Source organism: Peromyscus eremicus, chromosome 10, assembly GCF_949786415.1.
Source record: "Peromyscus eremicus chromosome 10, PerEre_H2_v1, whole genome shotgun sequence".
Classification (NCBI taxonomy): domain Eukaryota; kingdom Metazoa; phylum Chordata; class Mammalia; order Rodentia; family Cricetidae; genus Peromyscus; species Peromyscus eremicus.
The window spans coordinates 72594720-72608593 of record NC_081426.1 but is presented as its reverse complement, the minus strand read 5'-3'; the positions used below and the strand labels follow the sequence as shown (position 1 = coordinate 72608593).

General features: G+C 37.1%; 1 long non-coding RNA gene across 1 annotated transcript in view; it reads left to right on the top strand.

Moving 5' to 3' along the window:
- Positions 1-13874, top strand: part of LOC131920551 (uncharacterized) — a 38064-nt gene that overhangs the window by 707 nt on the left and 23483 nt on the right. Inside the window, exon 2 of the long non-coding RNA XR_009381699.1 lies at positions 13713-13832. This is a non-coding gene — a long non-coding RNA (uncharacterized LOC131920551). The remainder of the gene's footprint in view (positions 1-13712; positions 13833-13874) is intronic.

The following is a 13874-nucleotide window of genomic DNA, read 5'->3' as shown; positions in this document are numbered from 1 at the left end:
TAGCATGAGCTGGAAAACTAATGGGTTTTGCTGTAATCAAGCAAAACATGTAAACATGTGTTCGCTTATTTGCAAAGAAAATGTGAGCAGAAAGAACATGGTGATATTTTTTTAATTTTCTAAATTATAACATTCTGTGAGTGACATAAGCACTTATGGCATCACGGCCGTATCTACAAAAAGTGGCTGACTTCAGTGCTAAATGTACAGGTGTTTGGTCCCTTAATATACCATGTGCCATAAAAACATATTCAGAAATAATGACCATAGAGACAATAAAATTAAAGAACTGAGACATGATTAAACAAAACAGGTTTGTTCTGAAATGTGATAATTTGAAGTTTCTTTTATTGAGGAACTAGTTCACATTTGATGTTTTTCATTGAACAACAAAACTCTGAGTCTGTCAAGCAACAATTAATCAGCAAACTGCTGACTACTGCTCACTAGGACTGGGTCTCAATCTTCTAATATAAATTGTGGGTTCTGGGATCAATGCTGAATCTCAATTACTGTAGAATTTCTACATGAGCGTCTGTCTGGGATTTTGAATTTCAATCATTTTAATCTAGTGTCTTCAGTAAACAGTTCTAGGCATAGTAAGATAAGATAGAATGTATAAACACTGGAAGTAAAAAGGCACTTGCTATGTTAAATGTAAATTCTGCTGGGGTCTCTTTCATAAAAATACAAATAATCCAAAAACACAAAAGTGCCTCAAAAATATGAAATATTGACAGTTATCAAGGACTTTAAAATGCTCTATCAATCTAGTGTTCAGTCCTCTGAAGCCAGCTTCTCACTATACAACACACACACACACACACACACACACACACACAGACATGATAAAAATAGATGATAGATGTAGATAAATGATACATAGATAAATAAAGATAGATAGAATAGTTAAATGGTTATCAATCAATAACAAAATAGCCAAATGTGGATTTAAAGTATATTCTGAAACCTTACTATGGAGTTCTAAATTTAATCTTGTGAAAGTAGTCATTAAACATAGTCTTTAAGCTTATTTTTTGATGATGTTTTAACAGAAAATGATATATCCATGGCCAGCACTGTAGGAGGAAATCTATACTCACATACTGGTATTTTTTTTTTTCTGTTTTTCGAGACAGGGTTTCTCTGTAAAGTCCTGGTTATCCTGGAACTAGATCTGTAGACCAGGCTGGCCTCGAACTCAGAGATCTGCCTGCCTCTGTGCTCCTAATACTGAGATTAAAGGTGTGTGACACCACTGACCAGCTTCATACTGGTATTCTTTACAGGGGACCAAAGATGGTTAGCAATCATTTTCAACTTGATTGGACTTAGAATCTCCCATGAGCCTTATCTCCAGTGTTAGTGTGAGGGTGTTTACAGGGTGGCTAAACTGAACAAGGAAGATCCACCATGAATGTGGCAGAAATGTGTCCTGGGCTGAGTTCCCAGGCTCAGTGAAAAGGAGAAAACACATAGAGTGCCCACATTATCTCCCTCTGTTTCCTAACTGCAGGTGCAGTATGACTAATCGCTCTACCAGCCACTCTCCAAGCTGCCCAGGACATGATGGATGCTATCCTCAAAAGTTGAGCCCAAATACACCCTTCCTTCCTTAAGTTGCCATTGTCAGACATTTTTGTCACAGCATCAAGAAATGAACTAGGGCTGGAGAGATGGCTCAGTGGTTAAGAGCACTGGCTGCTCTTCCAGAGGACCTGGGTTCAATTCCCAGTACCCACATGACAGCTCACAACTGTCTGTAACTCCTCTTCCAGGGGATCTGACACCCTCACAATGATGTACATAAAATTAAACAAACTAAAAATGAAACAAAACATGAATCAGGGGAAACATCATTCTTTGTTAAAAAAGAAATGAACTAATACACTACCCATGAAGCCTTCGATCATGCAGTCAGAGAATTGTCTAGCACATTGATGAATTAGAAGTGATAAAGTTATTTTTATTATTCGTTATTTTATTATAAATTTCCTTATTAGGTACAAAGGCAGCACTCATTGCATTTTAAGTTGGAATGACAAAATGAAAATTAGGTTGGATATAAATCCTAGAACTAAGTAATCCAGAGGCTAGGAGACAAGCTCTTGACCTGTACAAAAACCAAATTACAATGAAAAGACACTTTAAACCGTAACAATATCTGCTGCTCTCATATAATACAGTTAAATTAAAATAATTTATTTTTTTAAATTAATGTCATGGTTCTAATTACACCGCCTTGTACAGAAGGAGAAGTGAGAAGGAACACGCAGTCAAGGTCAGCCTTACAAACAGAGATCTACCAATTTACCTCACCCTATTTGCTCCCACAGCCTTAAGGCATTCGGAAGGAATCAAAGAAAAGAAATATCTGAGTTGGAAGATTCAAAACTCCAAATCTTCCTCTGTTTTATTCATCTTTTTATCCACCTTAAGCTTCATCCAGGATACAAGTCCCCAAGGCCATTCTTAATTTAGTAAAAATTAACAATTTCTACTCTTAAGAAAATATAGCTATCCTGGAGGACATCAGTTCTGAAATATTTAATGCCTCATCAGAGAACAGGATCTTACATGTGAGAGATTTTACTCATGAGGCACCAAAACGTTAGATCTCAGATATACTGCCAGATTCACAACAAATGCAAGCTGAAAAATGAACAAGAAAACAGTACCAATGGACAAAGCCCAGATCCTCCATTTGAATATCATAATTTTTTTGGCCATGAGAACAGCACACTTGGAGGTAATATAATTCAAACAATTCAACTTTTAAAAAAGAAACAGAAAATAGCATCATATTACCTTATAATAAACTAACATGTGCTGATTTCTGACATATTTATGTATAAGATTAATAATATATAAGATTATTAACATCAGCATTTACTTGAAGCTGTAAATACAAGTAATATTTAATATAAAATGTTTGAGAGTTTTCTATATTTTTCTATGAACATGTTTCATTAAAACATGCATTTTATTGGTGCTACATCTTTCTTGGTCTATACAAGACTATAAATACTTTACAGATAAGCACACGTAAGTTTTGCACCCACAACTTTAATGCCTACATAGGATTCTAGTAGGTGTATCTATCACAGTAGGTTGAATTCATATCTTTCTTGTTAGACACAGAAGTTGATTCTAAAATCTTATTAAATATATATATATATATATATATATATATATATATATATTTGAATGTGCCTAATTGTTCCCTTTTAAAAAGCTTCTCGATACACCTGAAGTCATTAAATATTAACAGTTTTCAAATTTAGAAAGTGAATTTTCTTTGAAATAATTTTCTCATGAAAGATAACTTTCTGATAATAAAAAGCTATTATTTTTAAGGGAAATCGTAAATCAACAGTATCGAATATTTAATATTTATCAGTAACTGCCTAAATAACATAGGCTAGAAAAAAGTACTCAAGCCAGCTGCGGTGGCTAACCCCAGCACTCAGGAAGCTGAGACAGATTACAGTGAGGTGAAAGTCAAACAGACAGCATAGCTGAATGACAACCTGGTCTGAAAAGTGAGACCCTAGTTAAACAACCAACCAACCCAACAAATAAAAAAGGGACAATAAAGGGCACTTACCATAATACATCTACAAAAACCTCTTTAACTTCCAACATGTTATCAAAAGAAAGAAAGAAAGAAAGAAAGAAAGAAAGAAAGAAAGAAAGAAAGAAAGAAAGAAAGAAAGAAAGAAAGAAAGAAAATAACTAAAAATCCTTCAAGTTCATTTGACAGAGACAGAAACTATTTGCATTTATTTATTTATTTATTTTACTACGAATATCAAGATCAGAGACTAAATGGAACATTCTTAATCCCTCAAATACAGTGGAGTCCTCAGAATCTATTCATTTGAATTAGTACACATGATACTGTAATAGTAATCATTTCCTCTACCCAAGAAGTAGTTAGAACACACCCCTATTCTTAGTTTACAAAGAAGGAAAGCGGATTATGGAGGTAAAATGGCTCAACCATGGTCATTTGGTGACAGAATTAGAATATGACCAACATCTATTACATTAAGTTCCTCAGTCCGAGTGATTTTGTCATGGGCCATCATGGGTAAGAAATGAGAGGATGCGGGATTGGAGAAAATTTCAAAACAAAAACATATATACCAGATGGATAACGAAAGAAGAAAACTCATCAGGAGAAACATACAAAGTTCTCAAACCGAAAAGTAAATCCTTGAACAAGCATGACAATCCAGTTACAGGTGACCAGGTGACCCGGTTACTCAAAAACAAACACAATTATAAGACAGAGTCTTAGACATCATCAATCCCAGCTTTACCAGCATGTCTTAGATATCATCAATCCCAGCTTTACCAGCATGTCTTAGATATCATCAATCCCAGCTCTACCAGATAGATGCAGAGAGTACTAATATTTTAGGCATGATGTCAAACCTTATCAATTTGAAGATACTTTCCTCAGCCAGATTTACAAAAGAAAATCTCCTCTGTTGCTCACCGTGTAAGTTTATTCAGTCGATGTACTTTTAAAAAGATGAATGGAAAGGCAGCTGGATGATATGAGAGAATGAACCTCCCAGTGTACTCCTGAATTTCCATCTAACAGACACAAAACACACCAGCACTCAGAACTATAATGAATGGTTGAGTTATGGATGCAGCAATTTAGTTACACACAAGCAAAGAAAGTTTTGGTAGTGATACATTCTGGCTTCAAAACTGAGTCCAAGCAGACCTAAACTATAATGCATCTGCCCCAAAGCTTAAATACAGCGTCCATTATCACATAATGCAATATTCTTCCTAAAACCAGTCTAGACAGAAACAATCTGCTGAAGTCTGAAATATTTTTCTTTTATGATTATGAACAGACACAGAGCAACAACATACTTAAAGCATTAAATTATATCCACACAAGGATTTTATTTCTAAAGGAGTTTCATTCTCTGTGAATTAAAAGTTGGCATGTCTACATGCAAAACCTACAAAATTCACAGCATGATCTCTTTACTGTACCCTACTCCTATCCTCTCTGTTTTAGGTATATAATCAAAAAAGATTAAAAAAATTTACTGAAATGTTTCTTTCCCATCCAAAATACTGTTGCAATGATTCCTGAGACATTTTGTAATTTAATGTCGTGTTGCTTATTTGCAACAGAGAAGACTACTAGAAATACCATAAGAAATGTCTTAGTGCTCTTGGAAAACTAAAATTCAATTTCTTAGTAGCTTATTAATTATCTTTGTTCAGGGCTCCAGGGATTTGATATGAAGGAAAACTTCCCTTGGGGAGAGAGAGAGGAAGAGATAAAGGATAGGGGAGAGAGGGGGAAGGAGGGAGAGAAGGAAAGGGAGGGAGGGGAGAGAGGTGTTGCGGGGGGGGGGGCTTTATACCTAAGCTGCACTTTGGAGAACAAGAAAAAAAATAAAAAATTTCTTCTTTCAGAATATTACCATGATTCATGCCATAACTATACACAACCAAACCCTGCTATAATAGTTTTAAAAATGAAAGGATCAGATGAGTCAGATGATTTCAAGTACTGTACCCAGACCCAGAAGAAACATCGCTTGATTTGATCAATACTCCTAATTTCTTAGGAGCACCGAAGACTGTTAACTACTAAGTCACAAAGCCTTACAACTGAGAATTACTTAGTACGTCTATGTTCTTGGATCACTCCACTCAGGGGATTAGCATATTGCTGCTGCTTCTACAGGACAGAGGATCTATCTTCATTCTACTCAAGTACCCACCTACTTCCAGTGTTTACATTGTCTAGCCTAATATAAACAGTAGTGTCATTAATTTGGGTGATCTATTTAAAGCTATAGATCACACTGAACATTTTGACCTGTGTTAATTTATTTAATTCTCACAGCAGTATTTTTTATACAGAGGATAGATATCACCATGCCAATTTTACAAAAGAAGGTTCTGGAACAAGAGAGCTGGCAATGTGTGACACCGGGGCAGGATAGGAGATCTCTAGACTCCAAATTTCTGCATTCTTACCACTACATCACTGTAGTGCTAATCAGTTTAATGCCAGCACACTGACTGTAGTGATGGAAAATGATTGAAGCTTTAGCCAGAAGGGGAGAACTGCTTAAATACATACTTATGCAACAAATAAATAAAGTAAGTAGGGAGAAAGGGAGAGCAGAAATGATGGTTGTTCTTGTCTGTTTGAGTCATGCACTATGCTGGGCACTTTGTATGTTATGTGCCTTGAGCAAGGCCAAGCAGTCTCAGAAATTCACTATCCTTCAACAGCTTAACTGTTCTAAAGCTCACTTACATGACTGTGGCCCTCGGAACTGTCAAGGTTATATTATTCACAAATATAGACCCCCAAGGCTCAAAAATGTAAATGACTTAATTGTTCAAAAAAAATCATACATCCACTCTGTGGCAGAGTCAGAACAGGGGGCTAGCCCTAAAATGGTTAATGTAAATATGATGTGTAAATTATAAACTCCACTTATAGATACTCAGAAACTAATAAGATATACTTCTTAAAAGTAATGCAAAGCTATTTTAAAATAAATGAACAGTACTTGAGAATTGATTTCCTAATAACTGCATCAATAAATAAAATTGTAAACTTATTTATAATTCAAAGTTTTCTGTTTCTCTTATATTTATAAATTGTTTGATTCTCACACTAGAATCTCTTAAGATATAATTCATATTTCACAAGAGAGCATCCTTTAATGTCATAAATGTCTAATATTCATGGTTAAAATCAGAATGGTTAAATTTTTATACTTAAAATGAAAAAATATAATTAAAATGCCCACTTTCCTACATTTTAACTGCATTTGTACTAATAAGTGTCCCTGCTTTCAAAAAACGGCAAGACCTTACTACGGAGGAATCAGATATTCCACACAAAATGAAACTTGGTTATATATTCCCAACTAAGTTGACTAAAATTATCATAAATAAAGAGCTAGGGTTCTGAAATTTGTAATACAATGTGCTCCCTTATGTAGATCTGTGGCAATTCTGACTGCAGAACAAAGCACTCTGCAGTCCAGGGAGAGAATAAAAGATAAATAAGATCAAAATCTGTAAAACAATGCCTAACAGGAATTTTCTAAATCCATACAGAGCAGAATCTGATGATAGCCATTTAAGTTTGAAGGAGGTAAACACATAGCAAATGAAAAGATATCATCCCTTTTGAGAGTATTATACCGACAAATGTAAGAAGTTGTACAGACAGCTTGAAAATGTCTAGTCTTAAGGATGATGTACCTGTAATGAGGTTTATCTGGGAAGCTCTAGAGTCTAGCTATGATGGGAAAGAGCCCTCTTTGTTGAGGACGTCAATACAAACGCCGAGGAAGGGCAAGATATAATATACTCTTTTCTCCACAGTAGCACAGCCTCTATTTCGATGGATTGGTTTTCAGACTAGGCTAATCTACTTCTGTCCAACACTCTCTGCCCCAGGGAGTTATTTCTCATTCCACTTATTCTTCTGCTTTTCACCTGCACACCGCATCATGAACTCCAGCGCTCACTCACTGTCTTGTCCCTAATATCTGTCTCTAGCCTTCAGAATAGTCTCAGATCTGCTGCATAGACAACTAATGATAAAAGTTGAGTCAGAAATGTCTACTTATTTAATCCTTATTTGGTTTTCTACTTTTACTTTTACGGCAATAAATAGATTCTACAAGATCTCCCCTTAGGCCAACAGACATCACTTTCGTTTCAGATAAAAAAGTAACTGAGTGCTCAGTCTTGAACTGTCTAGACAGTGTTCCCACTCAGGGGACTACAGGGACCAGGTAGGTTATATAAATAAGTCAAGTGTGTAGAGTAGAAGCAACGAGAAGTGGTGACATCTTTGGTAAATTAAAACAGGCATGCTCCTTCTGAAGCAGTCCATTTCGGATGTTCAAAGGACACCAAAAAAAACAGTAGGATACTGAGAACGTGAAGCAAAAAGTTAACAAGAGGTACAGTGCTTACCTTCAGTTATTATGTGTACAACACAGCCTAGTCAATATAAATGTTCTGACACATATGAATGTGTCCGCATACAGCCTACTAAAAGAATAGCAGACAGCCTTCAGCTCCCACACCAATCACATGCCTTGGGAGACATCCTTACCACTGGGAGATAGCATTTTGTTGTTGCTGAGGAAGGCATTTTGTAGGGTAATTCAAATGTACTATGACAGTCACTATTCAAATTTGATATATGTAGAACTCTTTCCTTGAAATAAGTTCACAGTGTAAAGGAGGACAGAGTTGCTCTGATAGTAAAAGAGAATGCAGTGTGAGTGTAAATAGCACAGAGGGTAACGTGTCTAACAAAGAACAATCACCCCCACTGTTATTTGACAAAATATCCTGGGGAGCCACAACACCTATCTACTCACCCCAGAGAGGGAGCCAATGATAGCGCATAGCACTGATTCCTCCAAAGTCCAACAAGGTGAATCATGAGAAACCACCGTGGGTGAGGTGTACAAACGTTGGGAACCTGGAGCACACTGCATAGCCTACAGGCAGCTCAACAGGCTGGAGAGTGCTGCATCCGCATGGCACAGTTGGCCTCAACCTCTTACACACCCTTGGGCTGGTTTCTGTTTTCTTCTAGGATGCTGGTCTGGTCTTGGGAGTCTTTATTTGCACCTTGGCTTGTCTGAGAGTGGCTTTCTGCTTTTATTGCTTACTGAAGCAGAGAGGGGCCTAGTGAATCTGGTCAGCTTCAGGGACTTCCTGGAGCTATTTTGAGTTATTTACCTTCAGGCATAAAGCCTTCCTACCGGATGGAATGTTTCAATCTCAAAGGAAACTGTTACACGAAATCCTCTCGGCTGCAAGGTCAGTTACATGGTCTGGGTTAGTGCAGTATGCCGTGTCTATCCACTGAACCAAGTCTGAAGACGGAAGTGCTGTTTAGTTGACTACCTAACAAAAACACAGGAAGTAGAGAAAAACTAACAGTGACTTCCCTCAAGGCCACAGAGCAGTGAGTACTGATACCAGAAACAAATCTGTGTGGACTGTTCATGTGCAGAGGAGTGTGCACATGTATTACGGTCCACATGTTTAAGCAATCTACAAGCTTCAGGACACCCTCAAGTGTTATTCCTCGGGTACCATCCACATTTTTCTTTGAGATGGGATGGGTCCCCCCACTGGTCTGTAATTCACTAGGTAGGCTAGGCTGGCTAACCAAGTGGTCTGAGGAATCCACTTGTCTCCAAACCCACACACTCCACCACCACCCCACTCCCATCTTAACATTAGGATTAAAAAGCTGATCCCAGCATCCCAGTTTTTTAAAGTGGGTTCTGAGGACCAAATTCAGGTCCTCATTTTCAGCAAGGCAGTACTTCATGGACCAAATACTCTTCCCAACCTCCGACACTTAAAAAATTCTAGTGTCTTGCTTCCGGATAACACACTGGCCAATAATCAACCAGACAAATGCATACAGAAGACACATTGTTAACATTAAACATGTTGCTAAAGCATACTTTCTGAAAACTGAGTTATTCAGCATAGATTTTTAAGCAGTCTGGACTAGTAAGGAGGGATATAAGTTGCTGAGCACAGCACACAGTCCAGCTCTTCTGGAAATACTGTGTCGTAAGAACTTGGATGCTTTCAACATGGAGCCAACATAGTTTAAAGCTCATAGCATATTCTTCTCTTTTTGTCTCCCACTAATGGGATAGAATTCGGAAGTAACTCCTGAACTGCACACTGGAGATGGCAGTCTCTTCCATGGTTTATACTATAATATTAACATTTATCACTTTTATATTTGCTCATTAAACTCTCAGAGGTTCTTCACGAAGAAAGGTAGGAAAAAGCTCCCCATGCCAGGATTCTGTTATCAAGTATTTCTCAGGTTTCCGTACTTGGGCTCACATTTTCTTGCCAAAGCCACTCAAAGTCCTGCGCCCTCATCTTCTACTGTTGCTTCCCATATGTTCCAAGTCTTCTCAACCCCTGCCTATTTAAGAGATTGCAGGGAGAGTCACTGTTTAATGAAAGAAGGCCACCCGAGCTTTTTTACTGTAACTGGGATGAAGAAGACTATCGGCTATTTATTGGAAAAGAATTTTCACTACTAATTACTATGTTCATGTGTCTTAAAAGGTCAGACAATATTGTGGAAAGAAATATCTGTAAAATATGTACTAAGATTTAGATTAGGAACATAAACTACACATAGGGTTTACACTGAAAATTCCTCTGAGGGAGGGAAAATACAGTTAACAGTGAAAGCACCAGTTAGTAATTTTTAATGTTTTTATTATGGGAAGCATTGATAACTGAAGCCATTCTCCCCTTGTTAGAGGCCACGTGTTAGAGGGTGGAGTAGAGGGTGGAAGCCAAAATCTTACCACAGATTTTTATAAAACTGTACTTCCGTTTTCTAATGCCATCTCTCTTTCTCTTTGTCTTCTAATACTGGCTCAGGAACAGATGGTAGCAATTCAGTGCCACAAAATTCGCTACCTGCCCTCTCTATAAAAGTGGATTTCCCAGAAAGTACCCGTCTCTGGACTACTGCAGGAAGGGCTGGGTGGTCGGATATTCAGGCCATGGGCAACTCTGAGTCTGACGCTCACTCTGAGACTGGACTTCCCCAAACCCTTTACAGATGTCAGAGCAGTGGCTTGCTTCTGCCATCTGGGAAAAGAACTTCTATTGCATAATTTCCTCCAAACAGCATCCTTGGGAAAGAGCGCTTCAGAGGAATAACAATGGTCCTCCTTAAATATTTATTTTCTGTGGCAAAACCATTTAAATTCCATAGCAGTGAACTAAAAATCTTGTCCTGAGTGGATCAACATGTGTACTTACTCTCTGTCAGCAACAACAGTAGCAAAGAAAAGAAGAAACGCTAACACTTAGCTTGAAAGTATATTATGCATTTATCTGTATGTTCGCATTCAATCCCTAGACTATTCCTCAGGGGGGCTTCATTCTCATTCACTTACAGATAGGACACTGAGGTATAGATTGTGTAAATAACTTGTGTAAAGTCACCACAGCAAATGAGACACTGGTAAACCCAGGAACTGAATCTCTAATTCACATTATCACATACTGTCCCATTCCAGAGAACTACCCAAGGTTTAGAAGCAGATTTCATGTTTCTTCAATTTACTATCTAGACAAAATATATGTGTCCCAGAAACATGAACACTTTAAGAGGACATGGTTGTACATAATCTCAGTTAGTTTTACTTTACATGAATACTTTTTTTCTTGAAAATATCAAAGCAATTGAAGAGGAGACAATAGGAATAACATAAGAGTGAATGGAATGTTTGAGTGTAAAATGTCCCTTGTAGATTCACATGTTTTCTTCTGATGGTGTCTCTGTTCAGGGGGATTATTCCCATTTGGGGCAAGGATCGTAGCTGGGCTTATGGGTTGTAAGCTAGCATCTTGCCACTGAAGCTCTCTGCTTCCTAAATGAAGCATTCTCAGAGCCAATCACCTCAGGCTTCGGGTGCCCAAGCCATTCTCAATGCCAACCCTTTCCAGCCAACACGGGCTACATTTTCCCAAACTATGAGCTAAATCAAATCTGTCCCAAACATCCATCTTTTGAGTATTTTATCACAGCACTGAGAAAAGCAAACAATCCAATTGTCAGTTATTCAAAACCTAGCTTTCAATTCTAAATTTAATTTCTATCCATGCGATAGCAAAATTAGTGTTCACTTTCGTTAGTTTCAAAATGTAGAATCCTTATAGAGATCAGAGAAGTATATCCACTCTTGTCTACAAAAATTTTAGAGTAAGGCATTGCTTATTAATAAAAACCACAACTGTGTTTTTTTTTTCATTTGAAACGATGCTGAAAAATAAAGTCTGTCATATAATTTTCATTATATAGACTGTAGGGTATACAAAGATATAGGGAATTTTGCAATAAGTGATGCAATTTTAACTTACAAGTTCTTTAATTTCACTTAAAATGTGAGGTATTGATTTCTTTCTTTTCAACTTATGACATCTGAGCATATTGATTTTCTCATTAAAAATTTTCAGGTTGCTAATAAATTCCAAATATGGATACATTAAATTTTAAACTCAGAATCATAAACCCTACTTAAAAAAATAACTCTGTAGAAACACTCCTTTAACACGAGTTAATTAGAATAGTTGGTGACATAAAACATTTTAGTATCCTGTAACTTTTTCATAACTTATGAGAAATCAAGCATTTTGTATAATTCCCAATCTCATATATATATGTGTGTGTGTGTGTGTGTAATATATATATATATATATATATATATGTTAGATTTATTCTTTGAAAATGTCATACAGTATATTTTTATCATAATCTTTCTCATTCCCAACTCCTTCCCATCATTCCTCATTACCAACTCATCATGCTCTTTCTATCTCTTAAGAAAAGAAGAAAAAGGAAGAAGGCACTAAGGCATGGAGTCTGATTTCTGTTGAGAAACTACTGCTGAGCGTGGGACTTGCCCTGGTGTGTGCTTGACATACGCAGTCTCACTCTATTGAAGAAAACTGACTTTCCCTCTCCCAGCAGCTATCATCCTCATGGAACTGTGAACTCACTCAATAAGTATCAAACACTAGACAAGCAACACACTGCCACTTGCAAATAAATTTAACATGTCTGTAAAGCTCTGTTGTTGTTGCTTTCCCTTAAACCATCACACAAGCGCACAGCATGCCTGTAAAACTGAATGTTCCTATCTGTGCATCACCCATTCTTTCTCTTATGACACTGGCGTTCCTAAATAGGAATCCCTTCCCCTTTCAAGCTGACGAGAGAACATCATAAAGCATTCTGTGACATATAAAAAAAAATCTACCTCTTCTAGTAAGGATTATAGCTCTCCTTACCAGTTCTGAGAAGCTCACTTATTAATTCTAGGATGGCCAGAAATCCTACTTCTGATCATCACCAAAAAGAAAATGCGGCAGGACATAATCTGGAATGTTGGAGGGTTTAGCTACAAGTTCCAAAGAGATCTGTTTCCATGTTCATTTCATCTTCTATTCGTAAAGTTTATGGTTGCTGTTGGATGCCACATCAGGTCTTACAAAGGACTACATCACGTGGATATAGCACCATATATATTTTACTTTGTACTTTTTCAGTTACGTTAAAACTAAGAGACTTAACAATCTTAATGCAGTTATTCTTCATTAGAAGAGCCCTAGGGTAGTTACACTGCCAATACCATTGCAAAATCTCATGTGAGATTAAATATTTTTTTTAAAAATATGGTAACATTCATTTCCATCATAACCGGAAGAGCAGTGCCTTAGGCAGATCTAATATGACACAATTCTGAAGGGCAGAGGTGCAGAGTTTGCATACATTTCACAATCTTATTTTAGCTTCTTGGTCACAAGTCATTGGTGTGTCTATTCTGACCAGGACTCTGAATTCTATTCCTACCGCTTCACATAGGGTTCCCTGCTGATTTAATAAGATATAAACTATCATTCTAAAACCTGTCTTTAATATATAAAAGGCACTCAGGAACCCACCACCATTCACTATTCTCTCCCTTAGTGTCTGACCAGGTCTGCTTTCTAAGGAGTGTATTGTCATACAAATAATAATTTTCTAAATGTCTGATGTGAATAAACTTGAAAACTACATTTTTCCAAAAATGCGACACATTGATAAGATTACAGTTTCTTCTTTTTTTTCTCAGCACTGCTGATTGAACCTAGGGCCTCTAGCAGCAAGCTCCAGGCCTAGCCCTGTGACAGAACAAGAGACAATGATGGGAATGATGAAGAAACTTAAAAGAAAATCAGGTGTTTGGGCCAAGGTAAGCACTGGACTCTGGTTCCTAAGGGAATGCTTGCTTACT